Source organism: Canis lupus, chromosome 27, assembly GCF_003254725.2.
Source record: "Canis lupus dingo isolate Sandy chromosome 27, ASM325472v2, whole genome shotgun sequence".
Lineage (NCBI taxonomy): Eukaryota > Metazoa > Chordata > Mammalia > Carnivora > Canidae > Canis > Canis lupus.
Window position 1 is genome coordinate 35,328,529 of NC_064269.1, and position 16,059 is coordinate 35,344,587.

The following is a 16,059-nucleotide window of genomic DNA, read 5'->3' on the forward strand; positions in this document are numbered from 1 at the left end:
CCTCAATTGCTAAATACTCCACATTACACTGCACCTAAATTCTTTCTGTTCTAATAGGTGCTCCTTTCTGTTTGGTATGCGAGCTATCAGTGCTGAACAAACCAGCCACCTATTTAAGTTATCCGCGGCCCGCATTTCTTTAATAGAATTTGTATGAAGTGTTAGCATCTAATTTGGAATTCTTTCAGCCGTGTATTCTCTTTTGTGTTTCCTATGATTGTAAATTCCATGGGGGCAGGTCAGGGACAACTACTTCCGTTAATGCTATATCCCAGAAGAGAGCCCAGAGTGTATTTAGAAAGCATATGCTAATGAATGATTACCTGCTAATACTTTTATTTCCATTTATTCCTTAGGGCATCCCCAGCCAAGGCTTGAGGTTGCAATTACCCCAGGAGGGGACTCATCAGGCTAAACCCTGACCAGCCCTTTGGAGCCCTTTGGAGCACCAACGAAGGCCGCTGGGATCAGGTCGGACAGTAGGTGGTGCTGTTGCGCTTTACCAGGCCTTTGCACGTTTCACTTGGACTGACGTCTCCTGACCTGACCCCGGAGCAGTCTCGAGGGGAGGCACTCAGTGAGTAGATCAGCGACGAGGTTTTACCGTTTCAGCAGCTTTCCTGCTGGCCAGTGTGTGGTGAGTCCCGGAAACCTCAGTGCCCGCAGATTTCCCTTTGCGGGGAGCCCGCCCCGACTCCATCCTTTGCTGGCAGCCACGCCCCACCAGTGGGAAGGAGGGACCGAGAAGCATTTCCTTGAGACTGGCACACCTTGTCGTACCCAAACCGATGATTCTTTTCCCCCTCTGGCTGGTCCCGTTGCATCCGAAAGCAGAGTGGCCGGAGGAGGGACACTACCGGTAGTGAACTGGGCTTTGGGGGCAGTAAGGGTGGAGGCCGGATGGCAGTGATGCAGCTGGAGGGGTAGGGGTAGACTCGGACGTTTGGGAAGAAAAGAGGGAGGACAAGAGGGAGAGTGGAACGGTTGTGAGCGGTGGTGCGAATTTTATGCAAACGAACAATAATCACCAGGTGAACGAACCTGTATTTCTTTGGTAAAAACATCTTGTGAGTTTCGACTTTTAGGTTTTTATGACTGTGCAGTGATATGCTGTTCCTTGGTGACCGGATTTCTGTTTTCTTAATTTGTCTTCTCTTTTGCTGTGCTCCTTTCCCTTCTCCCTGTCAACCTCATCCCTGTTTTGTCTCTTGCCTTTCCTTTCATTTCTAGGAGTGTGGCCCCTTTCTGCTAGGAACCCCCTCGCCGGCTGAGTTTCTCAGACGTTTCAGACCAAGCTGTCTTCCTGCTACTTAGGGAGAGCCATCTGTAGTGTGGAAATCACGCACTAAAGCTCCTGTAACGTGCAGCACACACACTGAAAATGCATCTGGACCCGGTGCCCTTGACCTGACTGACCCTCCTCAGCAGTCCTTACAGCCAGCGAGGGGCTAGCTAGGCCTTTCAGGGAGGCACGGGGAGGTACAGTTGACCCTTGAACAACCGGGGTTTGAGTTGTGTGGGTGCCCTTATACCTGGATTTTTTTTTCAATACATTACAGTACTATAAATATATTTTCTCTTCCTTATGATTTTCTTAATAGTGTTTCCTTTTCTCTAGCTTGCTTTATTGTAAGAATACAGCATGTAATACATATAATCTACAAAATAAATACTGCTGGATTGTTTATGTTATTCGCAAGGGTTCCGGTGAATAGGCTATTAGTAGTTAAGTTTTGGAGGAGTCAAAAGTTGTATGCTTATTTTCTACTGCTCAGGGGATCCATGTCCCTAAACCCTACATTGTTCAAGAGTAAATTATACAGGCATACTTCAGAGGTATTGTGGGTGTGGTTTCAGACCACTATAATAAAGCGAATATTGTAATGAAGTGAGTCAAATGAAATTTTTGATTCTGGTGCAAACAAAAGTTATGTTTGCATTGTACTGTAGTACATTAAGTGTGGAATAGCACTATGTCTAAAAAGACAATGTGCATATCTTAATTAAAAATGCTTTATTGCTCTGGTGCTTGGGTGGTACGGGCAAAGTGTTCGACTCTTGTTTTCAGCTCAGGATGTGATCTCAGGGTTGTGAGATTGAGCCAGGCACCAGGTTCCATGCTCGGCATGGAGTCTGCTTAAAACTATATTTCTCTTGGGGTGCCTGGCTGGCTTAGTGGGTTAAGCATCTGCCTTGAGCTCAGGTCATGATCCTGGGATCCTGGGATGGGTGTCCAGCACTTCATTGGGCTCTACGCCCAGCAGGGAGTCTGTTTAGCTCTTTCCCTCTGCCCCTCCCCACCACTCTTGCTCTCTCTCTCACTGGAGCTCATGCTCTCTCTCAAAGAAATAAATAGAATTAAAAAAAAAAAACTTTCCCTCCCTCCTCTAAAATAATTAAATAAATATTAAAAAATATTTTATTACTAAAAACATGTTAACTGTCATCTGAGGTTTTAGGGAGTCATAATCAGATTGCAGACCACTGTAACAAATCTAACAACAATAATAATAAAGTTTGAAACATTGTGAGAATAACCAACAGAGACACAAAGTGAACAAATGCTGTTGAAAAAAAATATAAGGTTAGGGGCACCTGGATGGCTCAGTCAGTTAAGCATCTGCCTTTGGCTCAGGTCATGATCCCAGAGTCCCTGGATCAAGCTCTGAGTAGGGCTCCCACTCAGCAGGGGAGGGGGGTCTGCTTCTCCCCCAGTCTTCCCCCTTGCTGTGCTCTCTCTCTCTCAAATAAATAAAATCTTAAAAAGAAAAAGAAAAAGGAAAAAAATGCAAGCTTGATACACACCTGCAATTTGTAAGAAACACATGATCTGTGAAGCACAAGAAAGCAAAAGGCAATAGGACAAAACACCTGTTTTGCTTCAGTGAAAATCATACACTTTTTCTTTAGAGCCTTAATCACTATTAGTTTGCTAGGGCTGCTCTAATGAAGTACCACAAACTGAGTGGCAACATAACTTCATTCTCTCACAGTTCTGGAAGCTAGAAGTCTAAAATCAAGCTGTTGGCAGATCAAGGTTTCTTTCTGATTGCTAGGAGGGAAAGTTCTGTCCCAGCGCCCGCCCCCCCCCCTTTTTTTTTGGCTTGGAGATGGCTGTCTTTATTTATGTTCATATGGTATCCTTTCTGCATACGTGGCTTTCTTCAAATCCCCCCCTTTATTTTTTTATTTTTAAAGATTTATTTATTTATTCTTGAGAGAAATACAGGGGGAGAGAGAGAGGGAGAGAGAGAGAGAAACAGAGAGAGAGAGACAGAGAGAGAGAGAGAAAGAAAGGCAGAGACACAGGCAGAGGGCGCAGCAGACTCCATGCAGGGAGCCCGATGTGGGATCCGATCTCGGATCCTAGGATCATGCCCTGAGCCAAAGGCAGATGCTTAACTGCTGAGGCACCCAGGCATAACAAATTCTCCTCTTTTAAAAGGACACTAGTTATATTGAGTAAAGGTCCACTTTAATGTCCTCCTTTTATCTCAATTGCCTCTGTAAAGACTATTTCCAAATAAGGTCACATTCTGTGGTACAGCATATGAATTTTGGGGTGGCACACTTCAACCCGTAACAGTTCCTTGTTCTTGAATTATGTACACACTCAAAGTTAGTTGAGCACATCTATTTCAGTTGTCTTCTGTAGAAACTGTGTTTTCCACCTTTCCCAACTCACCTCACAACCAGCTTCCACAAGCAGGTGCTCCAAACTCCTACTGGGGGGAGTTTTGTGGTTCTGCAGCTCTGTTTTTAAACTGAGTATGTTAGTTTCCTTTTTTTTTTTTTTTCAAAGAAGACAGAGGAGGAGACGGCATGTATACTGAGTGGGGGTGACAGGGGTAGGGGCAGAGGGAGGGAGAGAGAGTATTAAGCAGATTCCACGCCTAGTGCAGACCTTGACATGGGGCTTGATCACACAACCCTGAGATCATGACAGGAGCCAAAATTAAGATTCAGATCCTTAACTGACTGAGCCACCCAGGAACCCTGTTAGTTTCCTGTTGCTGCTGTAACAAATCACCACACATTAGATGGTTTAAACCAACACAGATTTTTACCTTATAGGTTCTAGAAATCAGAAGTTTAAAATGGGTATCAGATTCCTTCTGGAGACCTTAGGGGAAAATCCCTTTTTTTTGCCTTTTTTCAGCTTATAGAGACTGCTTGCATTCCTTGGCTCACGACTCCTCCATCTTCAAAGCCATATCAAGGTTTTCACACATTCCCTATGCTGGGAATGACACTTGTGCCTTTTCTTCCACATTTATGGTCTTTGTGACTATGTCAGACTCACTGGATAATCCGGAACAATCTTTGTGTTGATTAATTCCAACTGCAATCTAATTCCCCTTTGCTACTTTAACACTATTAAAAACTAACAGATTCACAGTTCTGGAGATTTGGACAGAGATGTCTTTGAGGGGCCATTTACTACCAGTCACACAGAGCTTTCAAATGACTGGGTTTTCTTTATTGGATTTATCATTCTCTTTTCACTCTGAGGGATCAATATTTTGCTTTCTACGTGTAGCAAAGAATTTTGTATCCCTTTTATAGAGAAAACCAGTACCCTGCCTATTGATAGAACTACAAATGTGTTTCCATTGAGTAGAGACCTGGGTACCTTGATACTTCCTATCTAACACTTAAAAATGACTCCCCAACCCTACTTGTACTTTTAGCATTATAGTTTAATTCTTATATCTAATTAATTTGTATAGGTTATTTTTCTATAAAAATTTCTTTTGGATCCGATGCTATTTTTATTTTTTAAAAAGATTTATTAACTTATTTGAGAGAGAGAGAGAGAGAGAGGAGGGGCAGAGGGAGAGGGAGAGAGGGAATCTCAGGCATATGCCCCGCCATGCCAAGTGGGGAGCCTGATGCAGGGTTCGATCCCATGACTCTGAGATCATGACATGAGCTGAAATCAAGAGTCAGACCCTTATCTGACTGATCCACCCAGGTACCCCCCAAGCTATTTTTATAGGTAATTTGGCTATTTATTTATTAAACAAGCATATGAATTTTGATATGTGCCAGACACTGCTCTAGGTAGAAGGGATACAGCAATGAAGAAAGTAGCCGAGGTCCTTAAATTCTTGTTCGCATGAAGTTGTCTCTCTCACTTCATTCTTGTCCTTCCCAACCAGCCTAGATTTAGCCAGTTTCAATTCCACACCATACCTCTGACTTCAGATGTGGCTACTGCCCTCTGCCTACTTCTGGGCTGGGCTAATGGAGGTGCTAAGAAGCTAACCATGCCCTCAAGGAAATTACCATCTGGTTGGGAAGACACAGATAATAACAGGAAAACCAATTAAACACTGAGTAAGCATGTTGAGTATTCAATGCTCTATATTAGCATGTCATCTCTTGGACACAGTTTCTAACTGGAGAGAATGAAAGTAGAAGGAAATGAGTGCACACACACAGACACAAAGCAGCTACTTGTACAGGGATCAGTGTGGAATGGAAAGAATCCTGTCCTGAGTGCTGGGACCTGAAATCTATTTTTAAACTCTGGCACTCTTTTCATGAGCAAAGAGCAAGGGACTTACCTCAGTGTCCTTCATTCTTTTATTAAAATCTTGGGCAGGTATGAGATAGATTTCCAGGGGCTAGTCCAGACGCATAAACAACCCAAAGACCTGGCAGGAAGAAGAAACTATGAAAGTACACATACATAATGAATTCTAAAAACTAGGATCTTTTTCCTTATCCTCATCCCTATAAAACTTAACTGAATAAAAAGGGATTAGACCTCTAGTTAGCTTTATGAATGGTGGCAAATGATAGTGAAAGAGCACCAGGTGGAGATTCAAGACTCACACTAGTAGTCTTAGCTTAAGGGCTAATTAACTGTTGGAAGATACCCTTCAATTGTGTGCCTGAGTTTCCTCATTGGTAAATTAAGGAGGTGAGGTTTTTTTGTTGCTTTTGGAGGGCTCTCTGGTTGTTTAGGATTCTATGCATTTGTGGAGAAGGTGTTGCACTTCATAGCATGCTCGTCAGATAGAATAAGAGATGGAAGGCAGGGTTGCTGTTTTTATTATTTCTTTAGCAGGGAGGTGTGGCTATAGCAGCCCAGAAGGTACAGCTATGGTTACCTCATTTATAGCACAGGAATCAAATGGCTTTTTGATATTGAAAGTTGAACCTGTTGTATTTGCATCCTTTCTTGAAGCCTAAGCATCTCCCATATCACCAGGTGACTTTGATTTCATTCCCTGTAGTTCTTGTCCTCACCCACATTCCATTCTTAGGATGGTCTAATCAGGAATTCAGGATCAGGAGCTTTCACTTCTGATTAGATCTTCTGACCCTGGGTAAGTCATTTTATCACTCAGAACTTAGTTTCCACATGTGAAGTTGTTAAGACAGTCGTGGAGTATTCTGAAGTGGCTTTCTATTATAAAAATGAAGATAACTTTGAGGAATATTCTGATTCTGTAGGGTTGGGAAAAAAGAAATACAAATAAACCACATGTGATTTTATAATTATCTATAAAGTACCACCCCCTCACCACCACCACATTTATCTTCCCAAGGTTGCTCTTCTTGGGCTGATATTAAAATTGATTATTTTTAACTCACTGAGTTAGCATTGACTGGGGAATGGACGCAAGCTGACTTAAAAATGGAAGTACAAGCTTATGTTAACTACAAATCAACGGCCAATAAAGATTTGATAGTATCAGCAAGGCCACAGGTTGTGGATTTATAGATATTCAGATAGCATGTGAGGTAAGTCACTCACGAAAAGAAGTTCTTTGAACCCTGGGATAGAATTATCTGTGCTAGATAGAAATTCTTGTATTTTTACACATGAGATGTAGGATTAAACTGTGATATTGGGGGCTGCTCCTTTGTGGCTTTTATTCAAACCTCAATCAAACATATTTTGGGTGCCCAGAGAGCAGTGTTCTCCATAGGTTAGACATGAAGAAGCATTTATGTTGATAGCAATCTAGAGAGATGTGTTTATTTGGATATCATCTCTAGTACCACAAATTTGTGACAACCTGAGAAATTAGATTAACTCAGGCTCCTGAAAGAAAATAAACTGGAGGACACCTGGGTGGTTCAGAGGTTAAGCATCTGCCTTCGGCTCAGGGTATGAATCACGGGTCTGGCGATGGAGTCCTGCATTGGGCTCCCCTTGGGAAGCCTACTTCTCCCTCTGCCTATGTGTCTGCCTTTCTCTGTGTGTCTCTCATGAATAAATAAATAAAATCTTAGAAAAAAAGAAAAGAAACTGAGTTCTGACACTAAGAGGTGGAAAACGTGCTGCTCTATGGTCTGTGCATTTATCCAAATATGAGAAGGACCAGTCGTGGCCTTTTATTATGCTATGGTATTAGATATATGTAGCTTGTCTGGTCAACCTATAAGAGGCATTCACTGTCCAACCTGTTCTAGAATGAATTTTCTCAGAGACAGAACATTCTGTGGTATTGCCAAGTCATACACAAATTTTGGCTTAACCTTTAGAGGCCATGGAACTGTAAATGTTAGCAGTGACAACAAATGAGACTTGTACACTGAAAACTACAAAATATCATTAAAAAATTAAAGATCTAAATAAATGGAAAGACAGTCTGTATTCTTAGGTAGGAAGACTTAATATTGTTAAGATGGCAGTATTCCCAAAGTTGATCCACATAGTTAATGTAATCTCTACCAAAATTCCAGATGGCCTTCTTTACAGGAATGGTCAGGCTGATTCTAAAATTCATGGTGGAACATAAGGGTCAAACATTAGAAAGAGAACAATATTGGAGGATTCGAATTTAATGACTTTAAAACTCATTGCAAAGTTAAGTACTTTAGACTGTGTACTACTAGCATAGGATAGACATATAGACCAATGGAGCAGAGTTGAGAGTCTTGAAATAAACTCATACCTATGGCCATTTGATTTTCTACGTAGTGCCAAAACAATTAATTGTATGGACACACTGGATATTCATGTACAACACTGAAACACTGAAATTGCCTTGAAACAACTGGATATCCATTTGCAAAGGAATGAAATTGAATGCTTACTTCATAACATGCAGAAATCAACCCAAAATAAGTCAAAGACCTAAATATAAGAACTAAAACCATCATTCAGCCACAAAAAAGAATAAAGTACTGATTTATGCTACAACATGGATGTGATCGTTAGGAGGTGGACTTAAGATGGTGGACAAATATGGGGCTTTCCTCATCACTCAACACAGCTGTACTGAGGTCAGATCACACCCAAGAAATAGATCTGAGGTTTGGAAGAAGGATTTTCACAGTTGGAGGCTGGTGTAAGGTGCATGGACATGAATTGGGGGAGAGAAGAGCTTCTGTGTTGGGGAGAAGCAGGAACACTTTCTGCAGGGAGAGAAAATGCTTAGGGAGAGAAATGGCTGAGAGAGAAAATTGAAAGATGTGGGGTCAGGTTTTCACAAGAATAAAATCTCTTGGATGGCAGACTGTGTTGGTTAATTTGATGTGTCAATTTGGGCTGAGGAATGCTCACATAGCTGGGAGACATTCTTTCTGGGTGTCTCTGTGAGGATGTTTCTGGAAAAGATTAGCATATGATTCAGTGGACTTTGTAAAGATCTGTTCTCACCAGTGTGGGTGATCATCATCCATCCTGTTGAGGGCCTGAATAGAGCAAAGAGGTGGAGGAAGGGTGACTTTCTCTCTCTTGAGATAGGACATCCTGCCCTTCAACATTGGAGCTTCTGGTGGTCTGGTCTTCAAGCTCTAGGACTTCTACCAGTGGTCCCCAGTTCTCAGGGCTTCAGCTTCACACTGAATTGTACCACCAGCTTTCCTGACTTTTCAGCTTGCGGATTGCAGACTGTGGGACTTCTTGGCTTCCATAACCTCATAAGCCAATTCCTATAATAAGTCTCCTCTTATACATCTGCATATTCATGTATATCTACATATATACATCTATATATCTTATTAATTTTATTTCTCTAGAGAACCCTAAGTATTACAATGAGTGACCTTAAAAATATGCTAAGTGAAAGAAACCAGAGAGAAAGCTACAAATCGTATGATTCTATTCATATGAAATGTTCAAGAAGGCACATCCACAGAGACAGCAAAAATGTTAGTGACCGGCAAGGGCTGGGGAGAGTGGGTATTGGGTAGTGACTGCTACTGGTATAAATTTCTTTTGGGGGATGATGAAAATATTCTAATATTAGATAGCTATGATGGTTGTACAACTTTGTGGATATAAAAACCACTAAAAAACTTTAAAAAGAGTGAATTCTATGGTATGTGAATTATATCTTGGTAAAAGAAAGGCAATATTGAAGGTAATTCTAGTTTTTCAAAAAAAAAAAGAAAAGAAGAAAAAGATTTTCAAGAATTTGCTACGAAGATGGTATAACTGAAGAAAACGGATTCCAAACCCACACAACCTGGAAATTTCAAATCTCTACTACTAGCTACGTGATCTGGAGCAAGTTATTTAACTTCTCTGTGGCCCCGTTTCTTTATGTGTATGTAAAGTGCTTAGAACAGTTTCTAACACATGGGGAGCACTATATGGATGTTTGTTATTGTAATTGTATGCCATAAAATGTGCTAGGCTGTAGTGGGAGGCAAAAACCAATATCAAGGAAGCTGTGCTACCCGTAAATGACTGTTAAGGAGGAGCAGAGCAGGGCAGAGTCCAAAGCAGATTGTTTCACTTGGTTTATTGGCTGAACTCTGTTCCATGGTGACTCATGGAAGGAAACTGAGTTTAATGGAAGAGGAGGGAGAGAGAATATGGGTCCAGGATACAATACCTATATCTAACCTTTCCTGGGTCCTGAAAAAGATCCAAACCTATGTTAGGAGAGAGGGAACCAGAGTAAGGGATGGTGGAAAGTACCAAATAAACTTTCATTGTTCAATTTAAATATATATTAGGCAAAAATCTTGAGGGTTTTCCTCTGGATTTGGACAATAAACTTATGATCTTTGTTCTCTTCCTATCTCTACTGGGATCTTGTTGCCTCTTTCATTTCAAAATAAAATCAAACAAATCTTTAAAGATTTTATTTATTTATTTATTTATTTATTTATTTATTTATTTATTTATTTATTTATTTATTTATTGAGTGTAAGGGGAAAGGCAGAGAGAGAATCTCAAGTGGAGCACAACATGGGGTTCCATCTCATGACCTCGAGATCATGACCTGAGCTGAATCACAAGTCGGATGCTTAACTGACTGAACCACCCAGGCACCCCCAAAGAAAGCTTTAAAGTTCATTTCCCTGCCACATTTTTATTCCCAGGACAAATCAAGAAACCAGGACCGTGACTGGTATTTCTAGCAATATTCACATCCCTTTGTTTTATTTTAGTTTTTATTTTTTAAAAGATTTTATTTATTTATTCATGAGGGACAGAGAGAGAGGGAGAGACATAGGCAGAGGGAGAAGCATGCTCCTCGCTGGGAATCTGATCCAAGACTCTATCTCAGGACCCCAGGACCACGCCCTGAGCCAAAGGCAGACAGATGCTCAACTGCTGAGCCACCCAGGTGTCTCAACACATGCCTTTGTTTTAAAGATTTTTTTTTTTATTAATGATAGTCACATAGAGAGAGAGAGAGAGAGAGGCAGAGACACAGGCAGAGGGAGAAGCAGGCTCCATGCACAGGGAGCCCGACGTGGGATTCGATCCCGGGTCTCCAGGATTGCGCCCTGGGCCAAAGGCAGGCGCCAAACCGCTGCGCCACCCAGGGATCCCCCATGCCTTTGTTTTAAACTGCTCTCTGCATCTTTGCAGGGTGCATTTACTATTCCTAACTTTTCTGTAGATCTGACTCTTTCTGTCAACATATAGCAAAGAAGGACTAGGTCACATAGTCATTTTGAGGGGATGATAGAAGGTATTAAATTTTTTAAAAGGATAAAGAAAAACTCTGAATTCTCTTTTCCTATGTGAATGTATATTGACAGTACTTATGTACTAAGCATGACTAACTGGACACCCCTTGTGAATAATAATCAATCATACATTTTCTCAGATTGGGGAGTACAGTAAGAATAATGGGGAGAAGAAGCTGAGACTATTGGTCTCCTTACTGCCTCTATCAAGATTGGTTCAGGAACTGGGTAAAAATGTAGCCAGCAGATAGGTGGTATCAACAGAACCAGCTAGAAGGAGTTGAGAAATTTAGGGACAAAAAAAAAAAAAAAAAAAAAAAAAAAGAAATTTAGGGACAGAAGGTGAATTAACTAACTAATTAATAATATATCACTATCTGACATTCTGTTTTATACCTTAGTTTACAGCATTATGCTCTTTGATCAGTCTTATTTAAATATCCCTTCCTCAACATGTTTGTCAAATTCAGAGACCTCCTAACAGGTATGATACTTAGACTGTCAAATCATCTCTAGTTGATATGAAGAGTTTTAAAACCCACATTAACTTTATGATTACTTTAACTTCCTCTTTACACACAAGACAAAAATATAGTTAGATCTACAAATATTATAAATATTTTGACAATGGGTGTTTTGTTTTCTTATTTGGGGTTATTTACATTTACTGATTGGTACAGCTATCTGACAACCTCCCAATCTCCCTGGAGATTGGCACAGGAAGGAGGGAGGTGGGGAGAGATTATCATATATTGATCGTCCGTCATGGGCCTGGCACTATAGTAGGTATCTTACATCAGTTATCCCACAGGGCTTTCAACTGCCTCAATAGGCAGATATTGTCTCTACCTACACATGGAAAAACAGAGGCTCAGAAAAGTTAGAATAAGTTATCCACAGGCATGATGGATGGTGGACCTGAGATTCAAATGGAAGTCTGCCTCCAAATCTCCTTCTCTTACCACTAGCCCATAGGAAATTATAGGCAGGGTAGGGATAGGAATGAAAATGGAGAGTTCCTTGGGCTGCTATGATATGGGTAGGAAGATACAGATATGAAGGAGCCTTTAGAATTTGAGTGGTAAGGTGGGATGGCTGGTTGAGGGGCTTGCTCATTGCCCTGACCCTCTTCCAGTGAGATTCATTTTCTGCTGTGCTCTGTGGTTCTTCTCTGCTCTCAGGAGAGAAAGAGGTGTCCTGCTCCCTAAACTAGGACAGGAAGGCACGGCAAGGTCAGGTGTTCTGCCTCTGGATGCTTGCTAAATCACCTATTAAACCCAAAGTAGAACTTCAAAACTTCTCTTTAATAGCAGGGAGCTGGTGCTGTTATCATAGTACCAGCTCCCTGCTGATCCACTTCTCCCAATTTCCAGACTGCTCAGCTCTGAAGCACAGGGACCCACTTCTAACAAGGGGATGGGCTGCTTGTTCCTTGTTGTGCAGAATGACATTCCCAGAGGCGTCTTTTTCGTCTTGCCAGGTGTTTGTTGTTGTTTACCTAGGATTACCTTCTGTGTATAGAATCTTTACAGGGACACACCCTGTAAGACACAGTACTGAGGTAAAGGCAATTGAGCTGATTTCCTGATTGTGAAATCTCCTGCCCATTTGTCTCTCAAATGGGTCTGCCTGGATCTGGGACTCATTTATCAGAGTATGAGAAAATGTGTGTGTGTGTGTGTTTGTGTGTGTGTGTGTGTGTGTGTTCTTGCAATCTTTCGCAGAATATCTTCCTTCTGTCATTTTCAGTATGGCTTTCCTCTCTGCCAGAGGGCAATGTGCTAGAATAGGCTGGAGGAGTGGCAGGACAACATAGAGTTCCTCATTTATGGGGGAAACTGCCAAGATTTTTGAAGTACCAGAATCTCCCCACCATCCCTGAATGAAAAGCCTGGCAGAATGAGTAGCAAAGTGGGGGACTGATCCTTGGAAATACAATGTGACTGAACAATAGCAGCGAGTTGTTTGAGAGAAGCCCCAAGCAGGTGTCTTCTGGTGTTTCCATAAGGTAGGAAAGGAGACACAGATGCATCAGGAACAATTCTGTGTTTAGAGGAGGGTAGTAGTTGTGTGTCTTTGGCTTTTTCCTTATTGAGAATACTTTTTCTGGGCTGGGAAAACTGCTGTTGATTAGTGATCTTGGGAAGAGAAAACAATCAGTGGGAGGATAATTTGAGATATATGTTATTTCTGAGCTTTTTAGGTTTGAACATGGTAGATGGAGAATTATGTTATCAAGAACATGAAAAATAGAATGGTAATTATAATAATATAAAAATGTCTTGAATTTGTATAACATCTCAAAGGAAATAAAATTAATCTCTGTGATCATATTCAAAATCTGATGGGCTATGTAGTGTTACTGCAATTCTTATCTAGATGTTAGGGGGCCTGTCTTGCAATCACAATGCTCCTCTATAAAGCAAACTTTTCAGGAGGTGCTAGGATAGAAAGTAAGATTCTTCAATTCATCTCTCTTGTGTAGCATGTGTTTTAGGAATTCCTGTAGATATGTAAAAATAAGAAACAAGAAAAGCTGATAACAGTCTCATTGTTGAAAGACACTTGTTTAAACAAGGTCAGGATTCTCAGGCACCACAGGAGACTCTCTTCCAACCATTTCAAAGTGCATTTGAAGCTCTGGGTTTCTAGGAAGGTGGGGGAGGATGAAGATCAGAACAACCACAATTCTTCAATATCTGAGAAGAACAGGAGGACAAGAGATTCCCTCTGGGTAACCTCCTCTTCTCTCTGCCTCATCCACACCAGGAGCTATCACCCTGCACAAGGCAAGTTATCTACATTAGTCAGGTTTTCTGGATTGAAAGATGGTCATCTCTTCAGTGTGCCTTTCCCTTTACTCTTTGTCCTCTGACAAGTGTGCTTCAGGAGAAAGGTGGAGCCTTGGGTGTTGCATAGTGATCCTACTTCTTTAGCCTGTGCCCTATCTCTTGGGAATTCTATCCCTTTCCTGACCCTCATGCTCACAGTGAAAGATTGCTGGTCCTGGAAACTAGACCCTTTCCCTCAAAAAGCAGAAGGTAGAAATAGGATTGAGATCAGACCCAGGAAAATGACCAAACAAAGAAAATGATCCAAGATTCCACGATCTGGTGAGTACTGGGAAAAGTTTCTGATTTTACCATTATTTTTTTAATACAGTTTGAAGACAGACATGCAGACATTGTGCTCCTTTAAGATCCTGGAGAACACACGTACAGGCAGATTCTGTCCTTCCCAAGTTGCGTTGTATTTGTTGGTGAAGTTTGGTTTCAGCATTATGCTTTCTATGGTTCTTTTGGATTCTGACGTAATTCCTTCTTGACACTATTGGTCTTGTCCATTTGAGTGACAAGTACAGATGTGTAGTAGTTTAAGGAATATTGGGTTTGTAATTGAGAGACAGGGGTACGAAACCTTGCTGTTGTTTACTTGCTTTTTATGTTTTTAATTTTTTTTAACCCTGGCTTATTCAGAACTTAATCTTTCTGAGCCTGTTTCCTCTTTTGTGTGAAGGTGCCTAGCACAATACCTGGCACATTGTAGTTGCTCAACATATGTTTATTAGAGCTGAAAATAGGAAGGACAAATTGCTTCTCAGAATGTTGAAGATTAAGTAATTTTGGAATCCTGTAGATAGATCTGAACAGTTTTCTATCTCATTTCCAATTTAACATGTTTGTTCCATTAAATGGTTTTTGGTTTTTGTTTTGTTTGTTCATTTTGCTAAACAGCTCAAGGATAAAGATGAAAGGGAGGGGAGGAGAAGGTAAGGTGAGCTAGAAGGCAGACTGCCTCAGTCTGGGGGCTGCTACCTCCATATATTTTACCCTCCTCACCTGAAGTCTTTGAGTCCTTTGCCCCGTAGCCCATAGTTATTAATAACTCCCTTACCTGATATGGCATCTATCTGGGCAGATGGGTCATTTGTCTTCATAAAAAGAACATGCTGGCAGACCTACTTGTGTTGATACACAGGCGGTAAGGTTGAGGGTGAGGCTGGTGTAATATTTAGTCATATCTTATGGGAATGGGACCAGGTGTTAGAGGTCAATGAAGGAATTTCTCACAATGTATAGTATGGAATACAGGAGAGGGGACCTCATTTTTAATGTTCTATTTGTAGATGTATTTTGGTATGAAGAATTTCTTCTGGACACTCCTGGGTAACTTGCTGCTCTATGAGACTATATTGTGCTCACTTTACAGAAGTGTTGCTAGCGAGGGTTGTGTTATTCTTTTTTTTTTAAAGATTTTATTTATTTATTCATGAGAGACCAGAGAGAGAGAGAGGCAGAGGGAGAAGCAGGCTCCACACAGGGAGCCCGATGTGGGACTCGATCCCGGGACTCCAGAATCACACCAGGCTGAAGGCAGGCGCTAAACCGCTGAGCCACCCAGGGATCCCAGGGTTGTGTTATTCTTGCAATGAAGCTATTTTGTGTGTAATGAAACAGATACAAAGATGTGGCATGGAATTATGCTTGCATTGTGCTTATGTGTGAGAGTTTGGTGAGTTTATGTTCATAGTTAGCTTAATTTTAGTTAGAATCATTCACCTGTCTGGTCTCCAGACTACAATCTTGCAAAGATTTGGGCTGGACTTTACCCCTGCTCCCATTTTACTATCATTCCTTCTTCATTGTGTTATTTCCTCCTCTAGATTCTCAGTTCTAGAAGGAAGCTAAACTTCTCAGTATGCCAACAGAAAGAAGAGATTGAGAAGAGAGAAAATAAGGAATGATAACCACAAATGAGGCAATGATATTGTTTTTTTTTCCTTTTTTTTTCCTTTTTTTAAATTTATTTTTTATTGGTGTTCAATTTACTAACATACAGAATAACCCCCAGTGCCCGTCACCCATTCACTCCCACCCCCCGCCCTCCTCCCCTTCTACCACCCCTAGTTCGTTTCCCAGAGTTAGCAGTCTTTATGTTCTGTCTCCCTTTCTGATATTTCCCACACATTTCTTCTCCCTTCCCTTATATTCCCTTTCACTATTATTTATATTCCCCAAATGAATGAGAACATATAATGTTTGTCCTTCTCCGACTGACTTACTTCACTCAGCATAATACCCTCCAGTTCCATCCACGTTGAAGCAAATGGCAATGATATTGTTTTAATTAGAGCCCTGCCTGAGGAGATTTGGCACTGTTAGA

At 41.1% G+C, this 16,059-nt stretch overlaps 1 protein-coding gene across 2 annotated transcripts in view; it reads left to right on the forward strand.

The window, feature by feature from the left end:
- Nucleotides 1-606: 606 nt before the first annotated feature.
- STYK1 (serine/threonine/tyrosine kinase 1) overlaps nt 607-16,059 on the forward strand; it is a 32,839-nt gene continuing 17,386 nt past the window's right edge. Inside the window, exon 1 of one of the 2 annotated variants that reach the window (XM_025455091.3) lies at nt 607-859. The gene's annotated coding sequence lies outside the window, so the exon portion shown is untranslated. Of the gene's footprint in view, nt 860-13,633; nt 14,010-16,059 lie in introns of those variants that run through there. The other variant, XM_035707045.2, reaches the window with a different exon arrangement.